At 42.4% G+C, this 13,263-nt stretch overlaps 1 pseudogene; it reads left to right on the top strand.

Annotated features, from left to right (window-relative positions):
- Nucleotides 1-4,201, top strand: part of LOC103630919 (E3 ubiquitin-protein ligase AIRP2-like) — a 63,011-nt pseudogene extending 58,810 nt beyond the window's left edge.
- The last annotated feature ends 9,062 nt before the right edge of the window (nt 4,202-13,263 follow it).

The following is a 13,263-nucleotide window of genomic DNA, read 5'->3' as shown; positions in this document are numbered from 1 at the left end:
TCCAATTATTTGTGTAGGGCAATTCAACCACCAAAATTAATTAGGAAAAAGGTGTAAGCCTAATTCCCTTTCAGCGCGCCGGGTTGCCCGACCTCTGTGCGCCTGTGAACTACAACACCGCCGTGGGGAGCTCGGCTGCAGGCGTAAGGTAGGAGATGTACTGGTGCCATTGATCTGCGGGGTAACGATCTAGATTAGAGGTGGTTGTGGTTGTCGGATCGATGACGGACGACCTGGATTATATCAAGGATACCCCCCTTCGATGGATTGGTCCAGATCCGTTGATCTTGGATCCATCGCTGGGGCTCTCGCGTCGGTGCTTTAAGGGAAGACCGTTAGATCGGGATCCGACCACTGACGTTGGACACCGGTTCGGAGCCTGGGCTTCTAATCCGCACCCTTGATTTGTGATCGTGCGACCACCATTCACCCGTACCCCTTCGCTGAAACCGTTTTACAAAAGAGCCCCCCACGATTTATACAAAACAACCCGCAGTCCACCTCTGAGTTGTCTGAGTCTGGGGAAAACTTCTGGTTCTGCCCCTATGTTTCTCTGTATTTGGTGCTCGGTCCAGAGAACAATAAAAATGGATAATTATTTACATAAATTGATTTCTAATACAAAAATAATTCTAGAAACTTGTGAAATTCATAGTTAATTCATTTTAACTCCAAATTGAGTCATTCAAGTTGAAATAATTTTGAATTAATATTGGTTATCACCTAGTACCTCTGTTTAGCCATGAAACTTGAATTAAAAATGTTCATTTGAATTAATCTATTCTAGGTGCTTAATAACCTCATAAATTCGTAACTTAGTAACCGTAACTCTATTTTGATCCATTCTAGCTGCATTAGTCTTACAATAATATTCATTATCATCTGGTAATTATGTTTTGTCATAAAATATAGGTTAAAATGTTGCACTTAGTATATTCTATATTTAACCACGTGGATCTGCGGAAAACCATAACTCCTTAATCATAACTCCGATCTTACTAGTTCTCGAACCCACGATCTCATTACGACGCGTAGACTATTATTACGCAGTTTGTTCTCATGTTTGGTGTGATGTTAATTTTGCCTATACAATGTTTGTCTGTATTACTACGTTTAGCAGTGAGGACACGTGTCATCTGAAGAGCAAGTTGGTACCTGGAATCTCAAGTCCCAGGCAAGTTGTGCCCTTGATCACTTCTTTTTACCTACTCATGTTCTGATTAATCATAATGATCTGCATAGGTTAATTTTGATGGGACCCAATAGGTCACCCTAGTTTGACTATCTTTATGCCTTGTTTACCACTGAACTTTTTGTGTAGTACTTGCTAGTGCTATATGTGGTTTTGGGTATGGAGATACATTATTCATGATTACACTTTTGTTATTAGTTGTTATTTACTGTTCATGATAAGATCATTATGTTAATTGGAACATGGAGCGACCACCCGGGAAAACAATGCTACCACAAGGGTTTAATGGGTCGCCCTTGGCTGATTAATTAGGAAAGCTAGTGGAGGACTACCTTACCCGAAAGGGGCAAGGGCAGTAGGGGAGTGGTCAGTGTAGGGAGGTCCTTGGTTGATTTTGCTGCGATGGCGGTCAGGCGAGGGATCCCTGCATTGGAGCTTCCTATAAACTGTAGCGGGTTTTCTAAAGCTAGTGGAACTTTGTAAGAGCCTCGTAGTGTTACCCTGCCTCGCTTCCTTGGTAGAGGTGTATGGGGCCCGTACAACCCCATGGCAAATGGGTAACATGACTTGTGGGTAAAGATGCGCAACCTCTGCAGAGTGTAAAACTGGTATACTAGCCGTGCTCACGGTCATGAGCAGCTCGGACCCTCACATGATTAATTTATGGAACTTAAATTCAATTTGTCATATGCATTGCATCACAGGTGATGTTGTTACTTCTGTTCTACTACTTAATTGGGTTGGTATTTACTTATACTTAGTAATTGCTAATAAAATTTTGACCAACTTTAAAAGCAATGCTCAGCTCTAACCATCCTCTTTGGTAAGCCTTACACTTCACGTGAGCTCCCATCTTTGGCGAGTTCATGCACATTATTCCCCACAACTTGTTGAGCTATGAACGTATGTGAGCTCACTCTTGCTGTCTCACACCCCCCATAGGTCAAGAACAGGTACCACAGGATGAGGCGCATGGAGGATGTTGCGATGTGTTCGTGAGAGGTCTAGGCCGTCGTCTCCCAGTCAACTTTGGGTTGCTGGACCATTGTCTCCTTATAATGTAATTATTTATTTATTTTGTATAGAACTCCTATTATATATAGTAAAGTTGTGACATTCGATCCTGTGTCATGATTCATCATATGTGTGAGACTTGGTCCCAGCACACCTGGTGATTATGTTCGCGCCCGGGTCTTGGTGCCCCGAAACCCGGGTGTGACAATGCTCCACAAAATCACCCAACAAACAAGAATAAATAGATGTATGCCCTAATATGATGCAACATAGAAACTCCTCTAGGATTTTATTTTACTAGACTCACGCCCATGTAAAACAAAATAATCCTCCATTTTTATGGAAAAAAGAAAGCGAAGAACTGAGAAAGTAACACCAGAATTTGGTGGATATTAGAAAAGAAATTTTATACCCCCAAATTCAATGTGTTACACAGCGCGTCGCTCGCCTGCCGTGATTTCCCTGCCCACGCCCAGTTCCCCACGCGCTGAAATTGGGGAAAGTGCGATGGAGGTATCCCAGTTTGGAAAAGGACATAATTTGTCCTTGAGTAAGGAACCTTGTAGCGTGGACTCCTAGGGTTGGTAATTTAGGAAATTCACTTTTTGTTAAATCAACGAATGAGTAATTTAGGGAGTTCACCTGCGGTTATGCTAGGGATTAGGGGGAAAACCCAATCGGTATGTTGGCCAGCAATAATCCATTGCATTTATGAACAATGCTGCTTTGCTCTAACGACTTTTCTCTATTAGGTCTCGTTTGGGTGCCCATGTATTGATATCAATCCGTGTGTTGGAGTGGTTTGGTGTGGAATTTAAACACTCCCAACACATGTGGATTGTGTTGGATTAAGGTGAATACATGGGCATCCAAAAGGTCTTGTGTATGTTTCACTGCTGCTGTGGTGATTGGATAGGTTGGACCGTTTCAACTTACTTCTGATTCACATATTCCAGGGCAGATGCTATTCAGAGGAATTATGGTGGGTCATGTGTGCAGATGAGGCTGTCGTTCAGCTCCCTAGCTCCATTGTTTTTGTACTTCATCCAATGGCTGGACTGCGACTGCTGTTATGCTCTTCCCAGCTATTTAGGACTATTCACATTCTCATATGCAAGGTAAAATTGCAGTATGTGGTTCTGAAATTTGGACCTCTTATATATATTTTTTCTATACAGGAGACCTAGGTTTCATGCATTAAAATCTGTTATGTTTTGTTTGCGCAGGTTTATGATGATGGAGATAGCTCAGTGTCGACATATGAAAGGAGGGCAAGCCTTAGAGAATTCTATGGTAGTCTCTAGCCTATATGGGCGTGTTGTAACCCATGCATCAATCTGCTTTGGACTGGAATTCTCATAAGCCTTCATCCATTGCAGCAATTATCTATCCGATTCTGCAGCAGCTTGAGAGTAGTTTGATCGAGAGGGACCTAAAAGGGAAGGGCCGATGCAAGGATATAGTGAGTAGGAGGAGGATGGAAGATTGGAAAAAGGTTTCCAATAGGGATGTGGAAAGGGAGGATGAATGCGGGATCTGCATGGAGGCATGCACCAAGATGGTCTTGCCTAATTGTAGTCATGCAATGTGCATAAAGTGCTATAGGGACTGGTAATTACCTCTCACAATTTTCATTATCTGTATGTGAATTTGGATAGGTTATGCAATTTGGATATGGATTTCGAGTTTAATTAAAGTGCTACATTTTAGTTATTTAATGTGTAGCCAATAAATTAATACTACAATGTATGCCCATGTGTTGGTATAACGTTTTGTTGGCACAAGTATAAGAGATCAGAGTCATGCCCTTTTTGTCGAGGAAGCCTCAAAAGAATCCGCTCGACAGACATTTGGGTGCTTACAAATTCCAACGATGTCATCGACCCTGCACATTTAGGAAACGAAAACGTGAGGCATTTCTATAGCTACATTGACAACTTGCCCCTAATACTTCCTGATAGCATTTTATTTTTCTATTACGAGTATCTACTGTAAAGCCGAGGCAACATACACCAGATGTGTAAATTGGGAAAAGCAGACGAAATCATGGTTTGCCTTTGTAGATGAACCCCCTCTCACTCTAACCACATGCATGTCTATTTACTCATAGGCTGCTAATGTAAACATTAATGCATCTATCAATAAAGTTGTTAGGAGATATATTTATTAATATTGTCAAGTGAATGGCCTTTTTTTAAAAAAATCTACAGTGCCCACATCATGGTAGAAAAAGTCTCTTAGTTCTGATCCATGTATCAACTTTTTGTTATTTGTAGGTTTGTGTGATTGAAGCAAGTGCATCTTGAATCTCAAGAAGGTGAGCTATAGAGGGCGGATGTTGTTTGCGTATTTTGATTTTCTGCTTCTATATAATTCATGTTAGGAAAGGATACAACTAGAGACTACTCGATTATACATGCAAGCTGGTGTCAACCCTTTAGCATGTTTCTTGAATTTTTGCCTCCTAAACCATACTGACTATTTTATTTTGTGCTTCATTCCTAAATAGGAATCCTTTCGTGTGATATTTGTTTTTATATAGTACTCCGTCCCTTGCAAAATCGTGCTTTTATGACAGTATCATCATGATCTTATACTTTATGACATGATGTTTTCCAACATTAGCAACACTACCTGTATGGATTGGTCTTTACCCGCAAACAGACATGCCCACGCACCAGGTCTGCACTTTCCGCCCCGTGCCCCAACAAGCATCTACACTATATCGGCATCAGGCTTGGTTTCGACGATGAGATCTTCGTTGTGAGCAACCTCACGAACATGTACTCCAATTGCGATCTCCTTCATGAGGCATATAGGGTATTTATTCAAATGTCCGTAAAGGGAGGGTAGTTCATTGAGTGCATCGGGAGGGCTCATAGGTAAGTAGTGTTTGGTGTTTTCATATTGTTGGGGGCCTTCTTCTTTTGAAGGTTCTCAAAAACTTAACTAACATGTTTTTCAGTATAACACAGAGTGTTACAGGTGGCTTCGACTTTGAGATGAAGGTGTGCGTAGTATGAAGGTACAATCTGAACGAAGGACAAGCTAGCTCTGAAGCTGTGGCTGAAGAAGCTTTGGCTCAGCACATTGACGATGGTGAAAGGAGAAACCGACTTAAAGGAGAAAAGACTGCTTAGTCCTCGATAGCTCGCCTTATGGTCAACAGTAAAATGTCAAGGACATGAATGTAATTTTGCCTGGGCTGCGTCCTGTGCCTATAAATAGATGAACAGTAACACCGTACTATTCACGCTGACTTGTAATCACTCTCGCGTCACTCCCGCTTTTTCACCTTTTGTCAAGCCGAAGGAACAAATGTAATATAAATATCGTTGATGTTTATTCATGTTTATGTAAAGTAAGAATATGAATAATCTAATGATTTGAAATGATTATTCATATTCCCTTTGTGTTTCATATGTCTCTGTTTACATTCTGGCTTATCGAAATGATGAAGGTATGTCCTTCATGACCTTCGTCTAAAGATCGTTATATCCTAAGGGAGATAATGCTTCGAAGGATGAAGGTCCCTAATCGTTAACAATTGTGTTGCTTTGTTCTTGGTATTTAGCATCCGAGAACAAGGACCAACATTGGCGCCCACCTCCAGTGAATCCATTCGACCACATTCGGCAAGCATCGACCTTCGTCATGCCGCCGAAGAAGACAACCGGGCTAGGGGCTGCACTGCAGCCACTAGACGTTAATCAGGAAACACTACGCAAAGCTTGGAGCCAGAAGAGGAAGGCTACCAGCCCAACACCTCAGGAGGAGGAACTGGACCAAGAGATCAGGGACCTTGAAGCTATCCATCAACAGGTTCAAAAGAAGAGAGAGAAAATGCTTCGGCTTGCCATCTCCAGAAAAAGATTGATGAGGCCGCCGAAGAAATGCGCCATCTCACCGAGGAGGACCAAGACCGAAGGCCCCATCACAGGGAGCTTCATCAGGAGAATTCATACAATGATGATGAATGGTATGGTGATTTTCATCATGGAAATTTTGCTTTCGATGATGCTTCTCCTTTGGCAGCAGAGTTGCAGGCTACCCCATGTCCCCCATCATACAAGCCACCTCAGCTTCCTATGTATGATGGGCACTCAGACCCGAAGCAGTTCCTGATGAGCTACGAAGCAACCATATCTTCATGGGGGCAATACTGCAGTCATGGTGAAATCCTTCGTCATGGAAGTCAAAAGCGTAACACAAACCTAGTACTCTTCTCTCCGGCCAGGGACAATCACATCATGGCAGAAGCTCAAGGATATGTTAGTCACTAGCTTCCAAGGCTTTCAGACGAAGCCAGTCACTGCTCAGGCTTTGTTTCAGTGCACAGAAGAGCATGAGGAGTACCTTCAGGCGTATGTCAGAAGGTTCCTGCGTTTGAGAGCACAAGCGCCTATAGTGCCCAATGAGATTGTCATTGAGGCCATGATCAAGGGGCTTCGGCTAGGACCTACAGCTCAATATTTTGCCAGGAAGCCCCCACAAACCCTGGAGAAGCTTCTTCAGAAGATGGATGAGTATATCCGGGCTGATAATGATTTCCGCCAAAGAAGGGAGGAAGCATATAGGTTTTTTGAGATGGCCAGGGGCTTCGGAGGAAGACTTCACCCCAGGTGTTGGGGGTCTGCTTCGTAGCCGAAGGTCCTGTAAGAAGAAACACCTTCGGAAGATCAGCACGAAAACAACACCGAAGCTACCCTACAGGGAACTTCGGCATAACGACATGCCTAAGACGAAGGATTGCACCGACTTAAAGATGAAAAGACAGATTGAACCATGATAGTTTGTGTCATGAATGTAATCAATTGTAAAGGGTATAAATGTAATTCCATACAGGCTGCGCCCTGTGCTTATAAATAGATGAACAATACCCCTGTACTGTTCACGCTGATTTGTACTTGCTCGTGCATTACTCTTGTACTATCTCCTTCTATCAAGCCGAAGGTACAAATGTAATTCTATATTACTTCTGTTTATTCATGATAATATAATAGAAGATGAGTTAATAATGTTTCATAATCATTCATATTGTTTTCTATGTTTTACATACTTCTTCTTTCATTAATGTATATTGTGATCATGAAGGTATGTCCTTCATGACCTTCGTATGAAGATCATTATATCCTGAGGGGAATAATGCTTCGAAGGACAAAGGGCCTTAACCTTTAACATTTTGTGTTGCCTTGTTCTTAACTCATAGCATTTGAGAACAAGTCTCCAACACCAGGCATGTCAGGTCGATCCATAATTCCAACCCAAGTGATGATAGAGGAACTCAACACCTCCGGTGAACTCACTTCCACTCTCGAGCTGATGGCTTCGTTCAACAACCAAGCCGAAGCATCTTCGGCTACGAAGCTGGTGCTTCCGATAACAGGCGACTCAGGTTTAGAGCTGGCTAACAAGAAGTAGAAGAAGGAAGCACAGAGAAGGGTGCAACATGTTGGGGTGCAGGGACCCTTCATCAAGTCAAAATGGTCGCACATCCCAATCACCTTCTCCCAGGAGGACCTTTAGCTCAAAGATTACCCTCATAATGATGCTATGGTCATATCTTGTGTCATTAAGGGATTTATGGTCCATAATGTTCTGGTTGATACAGGCAGTGCAGTGGATATCATATTTGCTAAGGCCTTCAGACAGATGCAAGAGCCAGAAGATAAGATTCATGATGCTACACATCCCTTATGTGGCATCGGAGGAAGGAAAATTGTAGCACTTGGCAAAATCACAATGCCAGTGACCTTCGGCTTTGTTCACAATACAAGGACTGAACAGGTTGTGTTTGACATTGTTGACATGGAGTACCCCTACAATGCAATTATTGGTCGTGGGACACTTAATGCTTTCAAAGCAATACTTCATCCAGCATATCTATGCATGAAGATACCTTTGGAACAAGGGCCCATTGCTGTTCATGGCAGTCAAGAAGCTGCCAGGAAGGCCGAAGGAAACTGGACAGATTCAAAGGCAATCCATAGCATAGATGGAGCCGAAGCCTGTGAGCAGTATCGATACAAAAGAGAGAAGGCTGCTTCGGCGGATTAGCCAAAGCCTATGCTTCTATGTTAGGATATAGCAGAACAAAAGGTATTGCTGGGGTCTCAATTATCTGAAGAGCAGGAAAATAATTTGCTAAGATTTCTGTTCCACAACAAAGATGTCTTTGCTTGGTCAGCCAATGATCTTTGCGGTGTCAACAGAGATGTCATTGAGCATTCACTCAATGTGGATCCATCTTTCAGGCCAAGAAAATAAAGGTTTTGGAAAATGTTTGATGACAAAGCTGAAGGCGCTCGGAACGAAGTAAAGAGGCTTCTTAGCGCTGGAGTTATCAGAGAAGTCAAATATCTAGAGTGGCTAGCTAATACTGTTATGGTGAAGAAGGCCAATGGTAAATGGAGAATGTGCATTGATTTTACAGATCTTAACAAAGCTTGTCCAAAAGATGAGTTCCATTGCCAAGGATAGATTCTCTAGTAGATGCAGCAGCTTCGTCAGAGCTCATGAGTCTACTAGATTGTTACTCAGGCTACCACCAAATCTGGATGAAGAAGGAAGATGAGCCGAAAACTAGCTTCATAAACCCCAGTGGCACATATTGCTATCTTCGGATGCCTGAGGGGCTCAAAAATGCTGGAGGAAGCTTCAGCAGAATGACAGCCAGAGTCCTTCATTCTCAAATAGGCAGGAGGTCTTGACTTATGTTGATGATATCATAGTTAAAAGAACGAAGCAAGAAAATCACATTGCTATTTACAAGAGACATTTGCTAATTTCAGGCAAGCTGGTTTGAAGTTGAATCCAGAAAAATGTGTTTTTGGGGTAAAGAAGGGCAAGTTCCTTGGTTGTCTAGTATCAACGAAGGGAATTGAAGCTAACCCAAGCAAGATTGAAGCTATCCTTCGTATGGAACCACCAAGCACAAAGAAAGGAGCTCAACAGCTGGCAGGTAGATTAGCATCATTGAATAGATTTATATCCAGATCAGCAGAAAGAAATCTGCCTTTCTTTGAAATACCAAAGTCAGCCGAAGTCTTCCAATGGGGTCCGGCTCAGCAAAAGGCCTTCGAGAGCTGAAGCAGTATTTGATTGATTTAACAACGTTAACTCCACCTTCGCTAGGGGCTCCATTGCTCTTGTATGTCGCAGCTTCACATTCTGCAGTAAGTGCGGCACTTGTACAGGAGAAACTAGACGGTCAAGTTAAAAAGCAAGCTCCAGTGTACTTCGTCTTCGAAGTTTTGAGTCCGTCAAAGAAAAATTACATAGAATAGGAAAGGTGCTATACACTGTGTTAATGGCCTCCAGAAAGCTTCGGCATTATTTTCAAGCGTATCACATAATAATTCCTTCTTCACAGCCACTGAAGGATATTATGAGGAATAGAGAAGCCACTGGTAGGATTGGGAAATGGGTTGTAGAACTTAATGAATTCACCATTGATTATGTGCATAGATCCTCAATCTAGTCCCAGGCATTAGCAGACTTCATCGCTGATTGGACGCTAGGGGCTCACGAAGAAGAAGTAAACAAAGATGCCGAAGCTTGGACAGTGTTCTGCGATGGTTCTTGGAGAACCTTCAGCGCAGGAGCGGCTGCGGTCCTAGTGGCACCTTCAAAAGTCAAAACATGTTATGCAGCCAAGCTTGATTTTAGTTGCACAAATAATATTGCTGAGTACGAAGCACTTCTATTGGGGCTTCGGAAGTTAAGGGCAATGAAAATAAGAAGAGCCATTCTGAAAACTGATTCTCAAGTTATTTCAGGCCATGTGGACAAAAGTAGCAAGGCAAGAGATCCAAAGCTTGAAAGATATCTGGATACAGTTCAAAGGTTGGAGGCTTCTTTCGATGGTTTTTCTGTTAAGAATATCCCAAGAGGTGAAAATGAGCACGCAGATTTACTAGCCAAATCGGCGGCCCAGGGGCTCCCTCTACCTTCGGAAGTATTTTTTGAAACAATAAAGGCACCTTCGGTTGAACTCATGGAGAGAGCAGTGCTCACTATTTCTCCGGTACATAGTGAAGATTGGAGGACTGAAAATATATCTTTCCTCCAAGGTAATTGTCTTTCAGATGACGAAACTTATAATAAGAGAATGGAGGCAAGAACAAGACCATATGTGGCAATAGAAGGGGAGTTATACAAACATGGAGTCTACTCTCCACTTCTCAAGTGTTTATCCAGAACCGAAGGTATAGAGCTGATGAAGGAAATACATGCAGGATTGTGTGGATCTCACATTGGGTCTAGGCCTCTGCTGGGGAAGGTTTTTAGACAAGGATTTTATTTGCCGAAGGCAGCTTCGGACGCAACAGATCTGGTTCAAAAGTGCGAAAATTGTCAAAAATGTGCAAGAGATCAGAAACAACCTTCGTCGCTAACCCAGTTAATACAACCAACCTGGCCATTGCAAAGATGGGGCCTGGATTTGTTAGGTCCGCTTCCACCAGCACAAGGAAATTTAAGATATGTTGTGGTGGCTGTAGAATATTTTTCTAAGTGGGTTGAAGCGAAGCCTTTGGCCACAATAACTTCGGTCACAGTCCAGAAATTCTTCTGGCAAAACATTGTTTGTCGCTTCGGAGTGCCGAAGGCTATAACTGTGGACAACAGAACACAGTTTGATGTCGAAGCTTTCAAGGAATTCTGTGATCAAATTGGCACGAAGATTCATTTTGCGTCAGTCAGACATCCAGAGTCAAATGGACTTGTTGAAAGAGCAAATGATATTATAATGTCGGGAATGATGAAGCTAATCTTCAATCAGCCCAGAGGAAAGTGGCCAGATGAGTTGATTAAACAGGTTTTACGCCATTCAAGTTATTATTTGGTGACGAAGTTATAACCCCAGAAGAAGCTAAAGCAGGGTCAATAAGAACAGCAGCTTCGGCAGAAGATGAAGCTGATTATCACGTGGCAAAAAACAACATAGAAGGGACCAGACTTCAGGCTGTGGAAAATATCAATAAATATCAAGCCTAAACAATAAAATGGCGCGACAGGAAAGTCCGACTGAAAAATATCAAGCCAGGACATTTGGTGCTTCGGAGAGTAGCTAATTCGGACACAGTAGGCAAACTGCAGCTGATGTGGGAAGGACCTTTTCTGGTGGTATCTTCGTCAAGGCCTGGTTTCTTATAGGTTGAAGGATATGGACGGCAACAATATTCCTAGATCTTGGAATGCGGATGAGCTTCGACGATATTATGTGTAATCTGATGTAATCTTTTTCCATTTTTTTCCTATGGCACCTTTTTCCTTTCCAAAGGGGGAGAAAGGTTTTTAATGGGGCCATAGTTTGTAATTTTTCTTTTCTTATTCAGCTCCATGAGAGCAAAATCCCCCAAAAGAATGTAAAATGTAACATCTGAGCGGGCACCATCGAGTGCAGAGAAAAAACCAGGGAGAAGCTCAAAAGTCGTCCCTAAGGGGATGCAGAGCACGACGAAGCTACAAAAAGTCATTCCTAAGGGAGCGCAGCGTAAGTTTTCTTCTCGAAAGTCGTTCCTAAGGGAATGCAGAGCCAAATACCGCCGAAATATAAGGCGAAGAAGTTTAAAAGACGTTCCTAAGGGAATGCAGAACTTACACCGAAAAGTCAACGGTGATACCGCCGGAATAGAAGGCGAAGAAGTTCAAAAGACGTTCCTAAGGGGATGCAGAACTTACACCGAAAAATAAGCGGTGCAGCCAAAAAATAAACGGCAAAAAGATTTCAGTCATTCCTAAGGGAATGCACAGTCTGGATGTGGCTTCGTAAGTGTGCGTTCGGACACTCATTTGCACAATACATTACATCATTCATTGCATTCATACACATTCATTTAGACATTCGTAGGATCATCATCATCATATCATAGGAGTACAGACAGTTGCTTCGGCTCTAATGGCAAGGCTTCGGCAACAGAGAAAAAAGTAGATTTATGCTTCGTTGTGTACGAAAAGAAGGGAAGGTGTTTTTCGCCTTCGGCTCAAAAAATGCAGGTTTCGTCCACATCAAAGCAGTTCATACATGGACAGAAAGGTAAAAATATATTACAAGGTATGGACAAATTTACAGAGTAGTGTCTGGTTCCTAAATTACAATATTTTTTACAAGGATAATTCAAGAATTTCTCTAAAAAATTTCTTCATAGTAGTGTCTTCAGCTTCGTCACTTCATCACCATCCGCCAAAAGCTTCGGATCATTGCTCTTCGGCTTCATCGTCCTGTGCATAACAAAACGTTATAAGATAAACTTAAGTTTTGAGGAAAAGGTAAGCACCAGGTATGAGTTTATTACCGGCTTGAGGTGACTTCGAGCTTCATCACCAGCTAAGCTTTGTCCACCCTTTGCCCAGATTTGTGTTATAAATCTATTTCCTATGCTTTGGGCTAGGCTAGGGATATCATTTAAATCTGCTGGTGATAAGCTGAAGTTAGGTCTATTGATGATTTTTCCATGCGTGCAACCAGTTTTCATGAAGGCAACAGTTGTGCCCCGAGAAGCTAATAGGGCACAGAAATCACCGTGCCCAGCCATAACTTCGTCAAGAGCATCAACTTCGCCCTCAATGTGTTCGAAAGTCCCTGGCAGGTCTTCAACTGAAGGTTTAAACTTCTCAGAACTGGCCCCAACTGAGTTGAAGACCTGCTTCAGCCGCTGCACGCACCGGTTGCCGAAGTCTAGACATTTATCTTGAAGCTCTTTCAATGATTTCTGTAAATTTGAACTTTTTTCAACTTCAGCCTCAAACTTCGCATCCAATTTTTGCTTGTCTTGTTCGAAGTTTTCTGTCTTTGCAAGGAGTTCATTATTCAATCTAGCAATTTTAGCTTGGGCTTCTGCCAGTAAGCCTTCCATCGATTGAAGTTCAAAATCCTTCTTCTCAAGAGAAGCTTCGTGATCTTTTATTTTGCTCTCTAAGCCTTCAATTATAACCTCATGTCTTTTATCTTCAAGGTCCTGTTGCATTCTCAAGGCTTTACTCAATAGCATGCTCTGCGCAAAAACAACCATCGTCAGAAAACACCTTTGTCATTAAAACAATGCAAAGCCGAA

This window comes from Zea mays, chromosome 6 (assembly GCF_902167145.1).
Source record: "Zea mays cultivar B73 chromosome 6, Zm-B73-REFERENCE-NAM-5.0, whole genome shotgun sequence".
In the NCBI taxonomy this organism is placed as follows: domain Eukaryota; kingdom Viridiplantae; phylum Streptophyta; class Magnoliopsida; order Poales; family Poaceae; genus Zea; species Zea mays.
Note: the sequence above shows the minus strand (reverse complement) of the source record. Positions and strands in the feature narration are given on the sequence as shown.